Source organism: Thalia democratica, chromosome 2 (genome assembly GCF_965202585.1).
Source record: "Thalia democratica chromosome 2, ktThaDemo2.hap1.1, whole genome shotgun sequence".
Classification (NCBI taxonomy): domain Eukaryota; kingdom Metazoa; phylum Chordata; class Thaliacea; order Salpida; family Salpidae; genus Thalia; species Thalia democratica.
The window spans coordinates 63,707,909-63,721,928 of record NC_139166.1 but is presented as its reverse complement, the minus strand read 5'-3'; positions in this window follow the sequence as shown (position 1 = coordinate 63,721,928).

Sequence of the window (14,020 nt, the reverse complement as noted above, 5' to 3'; positions counted from 1 at the left end):
TTTAAAATCATAAGCCAAATATTTTTTCATAAGCATATATTCCCAAGGTAAAAGTTAAAATTATTTTGTATAAAAACTAACATAATAACTTATATTTTGTATATATCATGTAAATGCTTTTATTCATTTGTATCTTATGTTTCTAAGCAAACAATGGTTTTCTAGTTGTACTAAAACACCCTAATCTATCTAACTTAATAATTCTTTACGAAAAAGTAACATAAGTTTTGTTTAATATTTGTAAAAATATGTGCCTTTTTGATAAAGTTTAGAGTTTATATTTTTCTTCCTAAAATATTTAAATAAAAACATACGCTTTAAATGTTTTTAGGTTGAAAACTTATACACTTTTAAGATTGTGGTGATGTATTAATATAAAATATTGTTAAGTTTTTATTGTTTTATTAATATTGTAATAAAGTTGAGAAATGTTAATGATACTTTTTATTGTAAAGTTAAAATAAACTTTTACAGCCAATACACTTAATAAAATTGAAGGTAATTAAATTGATATAGTACAACTATTAAATTTGTATTTATAAATTTATTACAAAGTTTTTAAAAAAACTTCTATCGATGTTTTAAAAAGAGTAGTCTAGAAAGACTAGTTAAATTATATTCAAATAAACTTAAATAATTTTCCAAGTACTAAACAATAAAGTAAGTACCACTAAACTTTTGTCTTTTTATTTTTTGTTTATATATATATATATATATATAAATATGAAGTTTAAGTAACAAATATCATATATTAGTTCAAAAGTTATTTAAAATCATTTTTACATAAATAGTGATATTTTGAGTTTTTAAACATAAATTTATCAAAAAATCTACGTTCTCAAGAAAATAATTGCGTCGTAAAAGTCTTGTTGTTTAAAAAATTAAATTTTTTACTTAAAAAATCATTTAGTCTGCAAAACTAGAAGATTTTTCAAATACAACAGTACACAGTTGGTCTTTTTTCTACTAATAATTATTTATGATTCTTCTTAATAGACAATTCATTAGAACTTTAACACAGTATCTACTTTGATTCTTAGTAAAAAATTGATAAGTATGATTATTTTATTGTACATAAACTTGTAAATATTATGACGAAAACTTACGATAGTGTTTTGAAATAAATTAATTTTTCAAGCGTTGAAACTTAATTCGTTTACTAGAATGAGTTATATTCTTTGCTTCTTGTTAAGCAAATTAGAACACCTCAATTTTTTTTTTTAAAATGCTCAAATTAATATTAAAGTTGTGATATTTTAACCAGTCAAAGTAAGTACTAAATTTCAACTATACATTTAAATATTAGAATTATTTATAAAATTTATACAAAACTAATTCGAAATCGTCTCTATATCCATCACAATAATTTAGAATTGTAGCACTTAAATAGTAATATGATTTTATTTTGTAGGGAAATTTTCTTGCTAAACTGAAATTAGTTTTGAATAGACAAAAATCATCATAATAAATTGAAACTTTTGAGAATTGTGTTTTTTAATAAAAATTTATTCCATTTGAATTTTCAAAAAAGTAATAAACTTTTTTGTTTCAAATATATCAAGTTTCGTAGAATTTAGCAATATTTGTTCTTGATCAGGGGTCGGCAGGCAATTGGTGGTCGCGGGCCAAATTTCAAGTTTTCAAAGTCTTCGCGGGCCGCAGTTTTAGTTTTAGTTGAATTTGAATAATTTTATGGTTTTAGTTTTAGTCACACTAGAGAAAAGTTTAATTTTATTCACCTTATTATTTTAAATGACTTTTAGCTATACATAGAATGCCTATTTAAATTGATATTTATTAAAATAGAATTTACATTGACTAACATACTTAAGTGTTAATGAACTATGTACTTTAATAAGCACTTAATATTTTAAACTAATAATTTATTTAATTTACTTACAACCTAACTCTCTATAAAAACCTAACTTAAAAGACAATTTATGAGTTATTTTTATACATTTGTTATATTATCAACACTTTTTTTATACTTCTTAGAATATTTACTTCAAAAATTGTTTTTGCGTGTTAAATAATTTACACTTATTAAAAAATTTAGTAATTAGTTAATTTAATAAAACTAATACCTGTTTGTATTCCATAAAGCTAAAACAAGTTCTTTAACATATTTATTTCTGTAATACTTTAATAAAATATCTTATTAGTAATTAGTCTTATACGTTGTTGCCACTTAAAAAGCAAAAATGTCTGAGTTGTATCAAACCAGCTTCGGTTTATTACAATTTTAAAAAGCTAATAAATAGTTGTTAATCAAGCTTAAATACCTAGTTAAAATATCGTCATTATCAAAAAGTACACATAGTGTAAGAAAAAAAGAAAAATATACAATTAGAAAACTACATTACAGTCATAAAAAATATTATGAGACATTGAAGATTTTTTTAAAGTGTTTGAAATAAAAGTTTCACAAACACCTGAGTTTTCAAGCTTTTGAAATAGTCTGTTTGTGTAGCAACCCAGTTAAAATAAAGTTCACAACATAAAGAAATGATGTAGATTATTAACAGTAAATAAAATACATGCAAAAAAAGTATAAGTCAGCTGAAATTGACAATTAAGTTTCTTAAACAAATTTAACAAAAGTATAAAACTTTATTGAGTTCTTAGCGAAGTAAAAAAAACTTATTTTTTATTAAGCATCATAGCAGTTCTTTATCTGCAATAAGAGTATTGCATTTAAAAATAGTAACTGTAAAATTTAAGACGAGCTACAAGAAGAGTTAGTTAGGAGTTGTTGCGAGAAACGATAAAGAAACAAATCACCGAAGTCAGTTCCAACAAAGCACATAATTATCTTCAGTAACTACAGAATAACCAGAAAGAATTTTAAAGCAAGTTATAAAGTAGCAAAGTTTATTACTTAAAATGAGATACCGTTTATAATTGAAAACTTTGTTTAAGAATTTATGTTGGCGGTATTGAAAAACTTTTGTTTATTTCTTCAATGAAAACAAGAAGTTGTGTTTAGGAATGAACTAAGATAATAAAGTCGCATAAATCAAGTTAAGACTTTAATCAATTTGTTAACATGAGAGCACTGATAAAAAAAACTATTGCTCATCTGAGAATTTTTATTAAAGATGTTTTTACTTACTTTGACATTTTAGTAGAATTTCATGGTTTAGTTCCAACGCGAAGCACAACAGTCGGTAAAATTTTACAAGTAAAGGTGCAATGCACCAACAAAAAGTTTTTGGAAGTACAATTCCTTCTTTTACTTGTAGTATAAAGTTTAATTAAAGCTAAAAAATGTCTTAAAAAATATATCTATATTAAAAAATACTCTTTAGGTACTTTAACATATTTTAAAATAAAAATTAATTTGGTAATTTTTTTGTGTCAAATAAAAATTTCAAGGCTTTTCCTGGATTCAAGTTTTTTGGCAACACTGATTGTCCACACTTAAATGTACACAATAATATAAATAATATTTTGAAATATATCAACTACAAAACTTAAAATATAACATATATTATAACTCAAACTAACACTGTGGATTGAGCAAAACATACATCATAAGTTTAATCTGCCGCTCTTTCAAGCAAAAAAGCCAGCCTGAGTCAACAAAAACAGTCCTGACATTTTTATATACAAAAAGAAATTCTAGTCAAAAAATTAAAAAAATGACTTTGTTGGTATAAGGTTTAAAGTCTTTAAATAGTGATAGTCTGAGTGTGTGGCAATGTTTATTTTTATTTATTTAAATTTAAACCACTTTGATTGAAAATGTACAATCTTGATAAATATACAATTCCTAAATCTAGTTTATATTAAATAGGTAGCTCTAAAACAAAACAGCAACTGTGTGTATTGATATGCAAGGCATAAAAATTAACTGAGTTTGACAAAAACAATGTTTGAAAAATGAAAATGTATACCTAAGAAAAACTATACTAATTTATGTCATATATATTTTTTAATTCTTTCTGTACAAATTTATATATTACATGTAGAAAGAACATTGTTAGAAAGTTATGCATAAACTCAACTCAAACTAACTAAAGTATTAAATAAAAAATAGTTTAAAATATGAGCATCTTTTTAAGTTGGTGTACATAGAAAGTAAATTAAAGTGCAAAGAAAACTTTAAAAAAATTAAAATGTGTCAAAACAAAAATCAAATAAACATTATTTTTTATTACATTGATACTTTAAATGTTTTTACACTAAAATATAACATTTAAAAATAAAAAATCTATAAAATATCCTTAGGAATAGAAAACATTTTTAAAAAATCCGAGCTATAAAGAAATGACACTTTAGTTAGTTACTGTGCATTACTTTTGTACACAAAAAATTACATTTGCACTTAGTTTATTTCATAAATAGGTATTATATAACTAAATTATTAAATCCAAGTACTATTACACTCTTTTTTTCAGATAATTACTTGCTGTTGTAAAAAAGAAGTTATTATGAAACTCAGAAAAATATCCTGTTAGAATGCTAATCAGTCTTTTTGACATTTTTAAATTAAAGCAGTAATTTGTTATTATAATTTTAAAATTTTATACAGAGACTTAAAAACATACTAATCAAATTAAATCGATTTTCCGAAAAAAATAATTTGAAATATATTTTTACTTAGCGGGCCACATTTACATGCTCGCGGGCCACAAAATTTTCTTTCGCGGGCCGCATTCCATTCAAAAAAATAACGTGCTCGCGGGCCGCAGATTTACCTTTCGCGGGCCGCAATTGGCCCGCGGGCCGCAGTTTGCCGACCCCTGTTCTTGATAGAAATATTATTATTTAAACGTACACTAAATGACAAAAAAAGTATATTTTAACAGTTTTTATACATTTAGACCAATAAAAAATAATTTTCCTTGATATTTAACAAAATTTAATAGTTATTGATACTTAAACTAAAAACAAGTGTTATAGTACAACTGTAAAACAACTGTTTGTCAATGTTTTAAAACATTATTAACAAAAAGTTTAGCTAAATAATTCTATGATATAGCTATATAAAGATTTTTTTATTTGTTTTTATAGATAATTTAAACTGTAGTCATTTTCCAAGTACTAAACAGTAAAGTAAGAACCACTAAACTTTTGTTGTTATAATTTTTTGTTTATATATATATGTATATATATATATATATATATGGAGTTTTAATAACAAACATCATATATTAGTTCAAAAGTTATTTAAAAGCATTGTTATATAAAAAGTGATATTTTAAGTTTTTAAACATAAATTTATCAAAAAATCAACGTTCTTATAAAACTAACTGGGTCGTAAAAGTCTTGTTGTTTAACAAATAAAGTTTTTTTACTTAAAAAATATTTTTTTTTTTACTTAAAAAATCATCTATTCTGCAAAACTATAAGATTTTTCAAATAAAGCAGTACAAAGCTGGTCTTTTTTTTAATGACATTATTTATGATTTTTTTTTTTATTAGACATTTCATTAGAATTTCAACACTGTATTTACTTTTGATTCTTAGTAAAAAATTGATAACTACGAATATTTTATTTTAACTTGATAATACTGTGACGCAGGGCCGTGTCTAGACTTTTTTCAGAGGGGGTTCACAATTTTTTTTGTTCTTAATTTACAACTTAAGTACTCATTTCTTAGGTATGCATTGTCAGTTAAGTACGCAGTATTTAGCCGAAAAACACTGTGTTTAAAATGCTTTTTTCTGATTAGAAATAAAACAAAAACATACAAGTAGCAGAGACGTGTCTAGAATATTTTCAATGAGTAGCACAATTTTTTTGTTCAAAAACAAAGTATTATGTGTGGTAGATTTTTTAAAAACACTTCAGAAGTTTTTATGAATGTCTATCATATAATTATCTATATAACTATTTTTTACTTTCTAAAACTAAAAAATACTAGTTAAGCAGAAGTAAAAGTTTTATAAGTAATAAAGTTGTTTTAATTTTAGTAAAACAATTAAAGAATATACATTAGGTCATTTACTAATGACAAAGCAGAAACTTGCATTAAAAAGTGAAGCTAACATGAATAACGAAAATATTTATTAACACGACACTGAACACGAGAACTAATTAAAATTAGTAACTAAAGTTTCTTAAAATTAGTAAAAAATGTTTTATGATATGTAAATAAATTGATAAATAAAACATTAGTTAAACTTAAATTCTAGTTTAAAAAGTTAGCTAAACATCAGATTAAAATTAAAAGTTAGTTATAATTTTGAAAACGAATTATATAGTAAAAGTTTTCAAAGTTAAAAATGAAACCAATTGAGTTAGATTAACATTCAAAATTAGTTTTTTTAATAATTTTGATTGGCTTATTTTTTATCAAAAGTTTCATTTTTCGTATGTGCCTCTTTTTGACTTATAACATTTTATACAGTTTTTACTTTTTTGAAACATGAAATCTTCTAAAACTACGTCATAATAGACTAAAATTATTCGAAAGTTTAGCAAAAAAGCACAGCTAAATCTACTTAAATTTGTAAAATATCCGATTAGATAATATTCTAATTGAATAATGTAAGCTTTTTTTCTTATAATTTTTTTTCATAGGGTTCACAGGAAACAGGAAACCAGTCAAAACACGCCCCTGCTGTGACGAAAACTTATGAGAATGTTTTTAAATAAATTAGTTATATTACAGTTCTAACTTAATTTCTCTTCTAGAATGAGTTATAACTTTTGCTTCTTATTTAGCAAATTAAAACTTTAAAGTATAAACTTTGTTTATGTTGTTTGAATAAATATTTAAGTTCAGATATTTCTACACAGTCAAAGTAAATATATAAAGTAGTCAATATATACATATATTTGTACATACAATACTTTTATATATAAGAAACACTTGTAAAATTGATAAAAACTAGTTCAAAATTGTCTCTAATTACATCATAATAGTTTAGAAATGTAGTACTTAAATAGCAACATGATTTTATTTTGCAGGTAAATATACTTGTTAAACTAAAATTAACTTTGAACAGACAAAAATATTACAAAATCATCATACTAATTTAAAACTTTTGAGAAGTATGTTTTTAATAAACATTTATTTCATTTGAATTTCTAAGAAAATATAATACATTTTTATTTTAGATAGATCAAATGTCTTAGAAATTAGCAAACTTCGTTATTGATGAAATATTGTTATACACACGTACAATAAATGAAAAAAGATATTCTAATAGTTGTTTTTTCTTTTAGACCAATGAAATTAATTTGCCCTAAAATTAAAAAAAAATTAATAGTTGTTAAAAGTTCAACTAAAAACATCTTTTCTATTAAAACTGTAAAATAATTATTTTTAAATGTTTTTAAATATTATTAACTAAAAATTTTTGTTAAAATTTTTTATGAAATAGCTATATAAAAAATGTATTTAATTTTTATTTATAAATAATTTAAACATAATGTACATAACTAATGCTTTTAGATTTTTTTTAACAAAAGACGTTGTTCAAAACGAAATTTTAAAATTTTATTTATTAATTCAACAATTTAAACATTAAAACAAAATTATTTTTTGTAATTAAGTTGCGTATCTCAAAAATAAATTACTAAAGGATCTATTGTTTTGCAGTTTGATTGTTTACCAGTTGACTTAGTTATTATTTGACTATGAAATCATTTTTTAATTTTTTTTTATTCACTGAGTTCAATTTTAACATAAAAAAAATAAAACAGTTATGTTCATGTAGCCAATAATACTAGAAATCTAGAAAAAGCTTAAAAAAGTTTTTAGTTAAACAAGCTTTTATATTTTGTTAATGGGTTCCACCGCCTTAAATAATTCCAGGGCAACTTTTTCTATTATAAACTACTCGCGGACCGCACTGTATAGAAAAAAATCGTGGGCCTCAATTATTAGAAATAAGTGTTATTATCAAAAATAAACAGTACAAAAACCAAAAGATTTTTAAAGTTCCAAAATTAAATTGATAATAATTGTTGTTAGTTAGATTAACTGCCTTAGTATAAGTTTCTACACAAAAATTTTCTTTTTTAGGTATTTGAAATTCTTTTTTTAGCTAAGAATAAAACTGCAATAAGCATATATTTGTTCTACTAAGGGGTTTTAATTTTAATGGTAACAAGAATAAAACGTTAAAAAAAATAATATATCCTTGTCTCTGAAATAAAGATACTTTTTATGTCAATAAAGTACATTCAATTTCTTTAAATTCGTACGAGTATTTACTATAGTATATATAATATGCGTAATTTTTCTGTTTTTTGTTTTAGATAAATGTTTTTCGGTTAAAAAAGTAAAAGTAGTTTTGAAATTTTCTTCTTAATTTTTGTCGTATAAGGGAAAAAACTAAAAATTGACCTTAATAATTATTGAACTGTTAATAATCAAAACAGTGAATATTGATGTATTGAATATTTTAATAGCAGCTTAAAAAGTTTGGTTAGTTTAGTCGATTTAAATTAGTCGATATTGTTATGTAAATATAACAATAAATCATGTTTCATTCGGTCAACCGTAGTATATGGATTTCATTTTTTTTTTAATTAAATTGTTTTGAAAATGAGGTAAGGTAATGTTAGAGCAGTTTAAATATTAAAACCCTACTTCACGAACTAATTGGCGTCTAATGCAGATGTAAGGAGAAGGACACATATGATTAGCTAATATTTTACTTATTTTTTAACTAAAAAGTCTTTTATTAGGTTTAATTTATATATATTTGGGCAAGGTTGAAGGATAGTGGTATAAATGTTCCTAATATTTTGCTGTTTTACCACTTTACCTTATTTGCATAATATGAATTTAAAAATACCAAAACCTTACAACTGCAGCCGACCCGAATTCTTGGAACCAACATTGCTTTATATGAGAAACTTTTCAAAAAAAGTACCCATTTAGAAACTAAATAAACTTTTATTCATAAAAATAAGCATGGTAATCAGTGGTTGCTACAATTATTGACTAAAAGAGTATTTTAAGACTATTTTTGAAAAAGTTACATGTAGTTGTAAACATTTTAGTAGTTTTTAAATTTTCTATAATAAGCTTTTTGTGAAAAATTCTTGTAGGAGGGCAATTAAAGTGAAATTTTGAATTATAATAATTGAGCTGCATTATTCTTTTAAAGTTTTATATTTCAAAAAAACAATTAAAAAACTAAATAAGTTTGCAAATATGTTTTAAATAGTTTAATTTCTTATGTATAGTTTTGAGATAAGTGCCAAAAGTACTAAGAACACTATTTTCAAATGGTAACTTTTATCCAGGTTTAAATTTTATTACTTATTTTTTTATCTTTTTATAGACTATCATTGTTACTTTTAACCCTTTGTCAATAAACTTTTTTACTTTTTATTGTTGTTTTAATTTTTTTTGTACTATTGTGTCTCCTTACTCTTACCTTGGCGGTTAATTATTTATTATTTTTAATATCAAGCAGAGTTTACAATATTGCAAAAATTGATCCTTTAAGCAAAATATACCCTTTTTGAAAAAGTGTCTTTGTGCAAAACTGACCTGTTTCCACATTTTTGTTGGCATTTGACTTATTAAACAAACAATGTTTTATACTAATAGTGTAACATGTTGCCATATGTGTGATACTGGTGGCTTCAGAAACATTCTTAGTTGTGCAACACAAAACTCATGAATGTAACTTAAATCAATAAAAAGTTTCAATGTACTTTTTTAGTGCTAAACTTTAACAAAGTTTTTTCATTCTAGTTTTTTTTTTTTGTTAATTACTTTTCATTAGCAAATCACAGTAACCTACAAAAATGTTTTATCAGAAATTGTAGCCAAAAAAGACACAAATTTTCAAATAAAACTGTGTATGGTAATCATTATAATATTTTCAATATTAGCTGCTAGCATTTCATAAGCCAGCATAGTTTTATTGATATTAATTTATAAATAATCAAAAACAAATTAAGAATTTTAATTTAAACTACTACCATTGTCATTTTACACTTAGAAGTTAAAAAAATATTTTTTTTATTTGTTAAAATAACAATATAGTTTTTATAATTACTATCAATTTAATTAATTTCTTTTTTTAGTTTTTAAGCATAGTTATTGAAAATTTCAATCATCTCTAGATTTTTATTTACAAAATATCTTATTAATGTAGAAGTTTAAATTTTTAAAGTAGTTTCAAGTAATACAAATGTCATTATCAGTTTTTAAATTAAAAAGTCTAATGTTACAAGAAACAATCACATAAGTACAATTAATATATTTTAGAAATGCTTGTTACAATTTACTTTTTTTGGTTTTATACCTGGGTAAACTAGGTTATCTGGGCTTTATTAAGTCCAATTAATTATTTCATGCCACGTTACAATTCTTTTTTTTTGCTAATTTTTATAAATTTAATTAAAGTTACTGGCAACCAGCAGTTCAACTTTTACAGTGACTAAAAAAATCAAGTGTTGTATGAGTTGGTGAAATTTATTTTTATAAAACTGTGTCTTTTTTTTTCTTCAATTTTTTTCAGAGTCATGAATTTAGCTATAATAGCTATATAAAAGATACTAAATAACTATTCTCTTAAAAGAAACAGGCTTTGTGGCATATTTATAAATGGTATTTGGAACAGTTTTTCTATATTCTTTTTTCAGGACAAAAAAGTAATTTGAAGATCAAAATTGCGTTAAGATTTTTAAAGTTGAAAAAAACTTATCTATTTTTTAAGAAATCACTATATTGTATAAAGAAATGATAAAAAAAAATATAAAAAGTGATTAAGGTATATACTTTTGGAAAGTTGTTTTAACTTAAAACTAAATAAAAGTATTAAATAATTTCAAATTCTTAAGTTAGCTTAATATTTTGTCGGATTTAAACTTACAGAACTTTTTTATTACTATAAGCAAATAAAAAACTGTTTTGAAAATATATATACTGTTTTATTCACCTATGTATTACAATTGATTTGGTTTCACAAAAAAGACAATAATCGTTTGACACAAATCTTATCAAAAAATAAAAATTGTTATTAAAACTCTAAAAAATGATTGTCAAGAAAATTTAGTAACTACTAGAGTTTAAACTGGAGTTAAATGTTTCTTTTCTATAAAGTCTTGAGGTTTTTTTATGTGTGTTGTGCAGTTAGTTTACCAAAGCATAATTATAATAAGTTACTTTTCTTTTAAATAAATTAAAAATTTGGCACTTGACTAAAATATCTTTAAACTAAATTTAAAGTTTTAAGGCCAGTATAATAACTGTGTATATGTATATATATATATATATATAACACTATTTTTTATACATAAAAACTGTTAATAAAAGTATATACATAATTTATTAGTCTAAATTAATTATTTTCAGTATTATTATGCATAAAATAAGAAATTGAAACCTTGTGCTTGACTACATAATTATTCTTTTTAAATAAATTTAGTATACAAATTGTAACTTTACTAACAAACAGTTTTATACTAGATTACTTTGTGTTACTTTGTTTATTGGAACAGCCTAAGCAACTAACAAAAGATCACACTTAACATAGGTAAAAAATATTTTATTTGGTTATTTTAGTTTTTAACTTCAGGGTTGCCACTATACCTGGAAAAACCTTGAAAAACCTGGAATTCGACAATTTAGGCAAAAATAAACTGGAAAAATCTGGCATTTGAGTAATTTTGAAAAAAAAAAACTAGAAAAACCTGGAATATTGAACAAAAATCCCTAAAAATCCTGGAATTTTAACAATTTTCTCAAGTTCAGTAGTAAAATTCCGATTGGACTCCAAAAATCTATCATATAAATAAAAACTTTTTGTCATCATCAACTTTTTTTAATAATTTTTTTTAAGGTAGCTTTAAATTATCTTTTCAATGTTTTTTATACTATTTAACACAGTTTATTACCTTGGACTTAATTTTAAACTAAAAATATACCCAAAAATGTGTACTTTTAAATACCTGGAAGAAATTTTGAAAACCTGGAAAAAGATTTGAAAAAACAAGTGGCAACCCTGTTAACTTTTGTTAATACTTTCAATGCATCTATAATCTATTGAATTTTAATGAACTTTAAGTTCTGTAGTATTAGAGTTGAAATTTATCTTAATATGAAATTGATCTCAACAGGTGTAAAACATGGAAAATTCTGATGGATTTTCTGTTGCCAGAGATTTTATATTAAGCACAGCAGGATCAGAAGAATTTATGGATCCATCATTGATAGAAGCTATAAGTTCACTTTACAATGATTTTGTATCAGAAGGTAAAGTAACACATATCAATTTATGTATAATTTGTAAAATACAACTTTATTTATATGCATAAATTAAAATGTTACAAAAACAGAAATATATCTTTTATGAAACACATATATATATATATGAAGTAGCGTAGCTTAATATTTAATATTTCCAACTATTAATAAGTTTATAACACAAAGTATACAAACAACAAAGATTATACTCAGTAGCAAATGTTGATCAAAGTAATTTTGTAATTTTCTTTAAAAATTAATCATACATTAAAAAATTAAAATTTAAAATTGACTTTTTTGTTCTAGAACAAGGTATTGAAGACAACAATCACGTTCCCATAGAAAGTTGTAGAGATAAAAATATTATAAAAACAGAAATTAATGTAGGTAATAGGTTCGTTCCCATTAAAAATAAAAAAGACAACAGTTATTTCCCAATAAAAGATACTGAAGATATAATGATAAACACTAGTTTCGTTAGAATAAAAAATAGCAGCTCCATCAATACCATACAACTTGCAACAAGTGAGAACAGCATTTCCACAATAATAGATGGAAAATCCACTAAAAGTGCAAAACCAGAGGATAATTCTAAAAGCAACACTGTTTGTAAGTCATTTGTCTACCTTTCTAATCTCATTTTGTAAAATAGTAATAATTTGTCTATATCATTTTATTAAAAGCTAATTAATAAAATAATTTTAGATCTCCTTCACCAGTGATTCCACTCACTCAAGCTATATAATTATTTTTAATATAATTGAAAAAACTCAAGTTTTTATTATGTTTTTTTTTTAAATCCTGGTTTGTTTTTATAAATACTTCCTAAAGCTCAGGCTAAGCCACTCTGATTTTTTATCAAGATTTTTTTTTCAAAATAACTGCTCTTTTTGTTATCATTTTGTTAGCTCAATATACACAAGCTTTAATATTTTTTTGTTCAAGTCAGTTTTTTCTTGTCTCAAAGAGTGACAGCTCTGGTATTGTATACTTTTAAGTTATATTTTGTTTTTTTTTCCTTTAACAATAAGTAGTTTTTATAGTTTTGTGTAATAATTACTTTGTGATAAGATTTGTGATAAGATGCTTTTAAATAAACAAAATGTGAATTTAATTTATTTCAAAACAAAAATTATAAATAAATTTTTATTTATATTCATTTTTATTAGAAAAAAATCTGAAAAAATCTTAAACTTTTGACATTTTTATTAAGAATTTTAAATTTTAAATTCTTAAACATTTACCTAATTGTTTTTTTTGTTAAGCATTGTTAACTAAGCTTGATACATAATTGGTTACTATAAAATTAAGTATATCAGTAACCTAAAGAACAACTGCCACCTTTTTGTTAATAAAATAAAAGACAAATTTTTATTAAAATCATTCTTAAATTCATATAAATGCTAAAGTTTTAAGTTTATTTTAAACTAGAAATGTTATATTAAACAAATATCAAATTATTTGATAAAGCACTGCTGTATACATATTTAATACATGTATTTTTCCACGAGTAATGTAGTTTTTTAACGCATTGCAACTTTTACAAAACATCCTAGTAAACTTTAAACAAACATTTCTATTTCTTAACTTATATGAAAAAGATACAAGAAAGTTCGTACTAAAAAAATCTAAACTAAAATTAGTTATCATACATAAAATCATAAAAAGCTATGGCCCCCTCTAACAAAGTTTCTCAAAAAACTACCATTAAAATAGCCTGAGGTTTTTTTTTTTATTATCAACTCTAGAATATCTAGTGTAATTTTCAAAAGAAGGCCTTGTAGTTCCTCCTTGGCTTGTTGCCCCCTAAATTTCCTAACGTTTTCCTAAATATCTAGTATAAATGTCAAAAA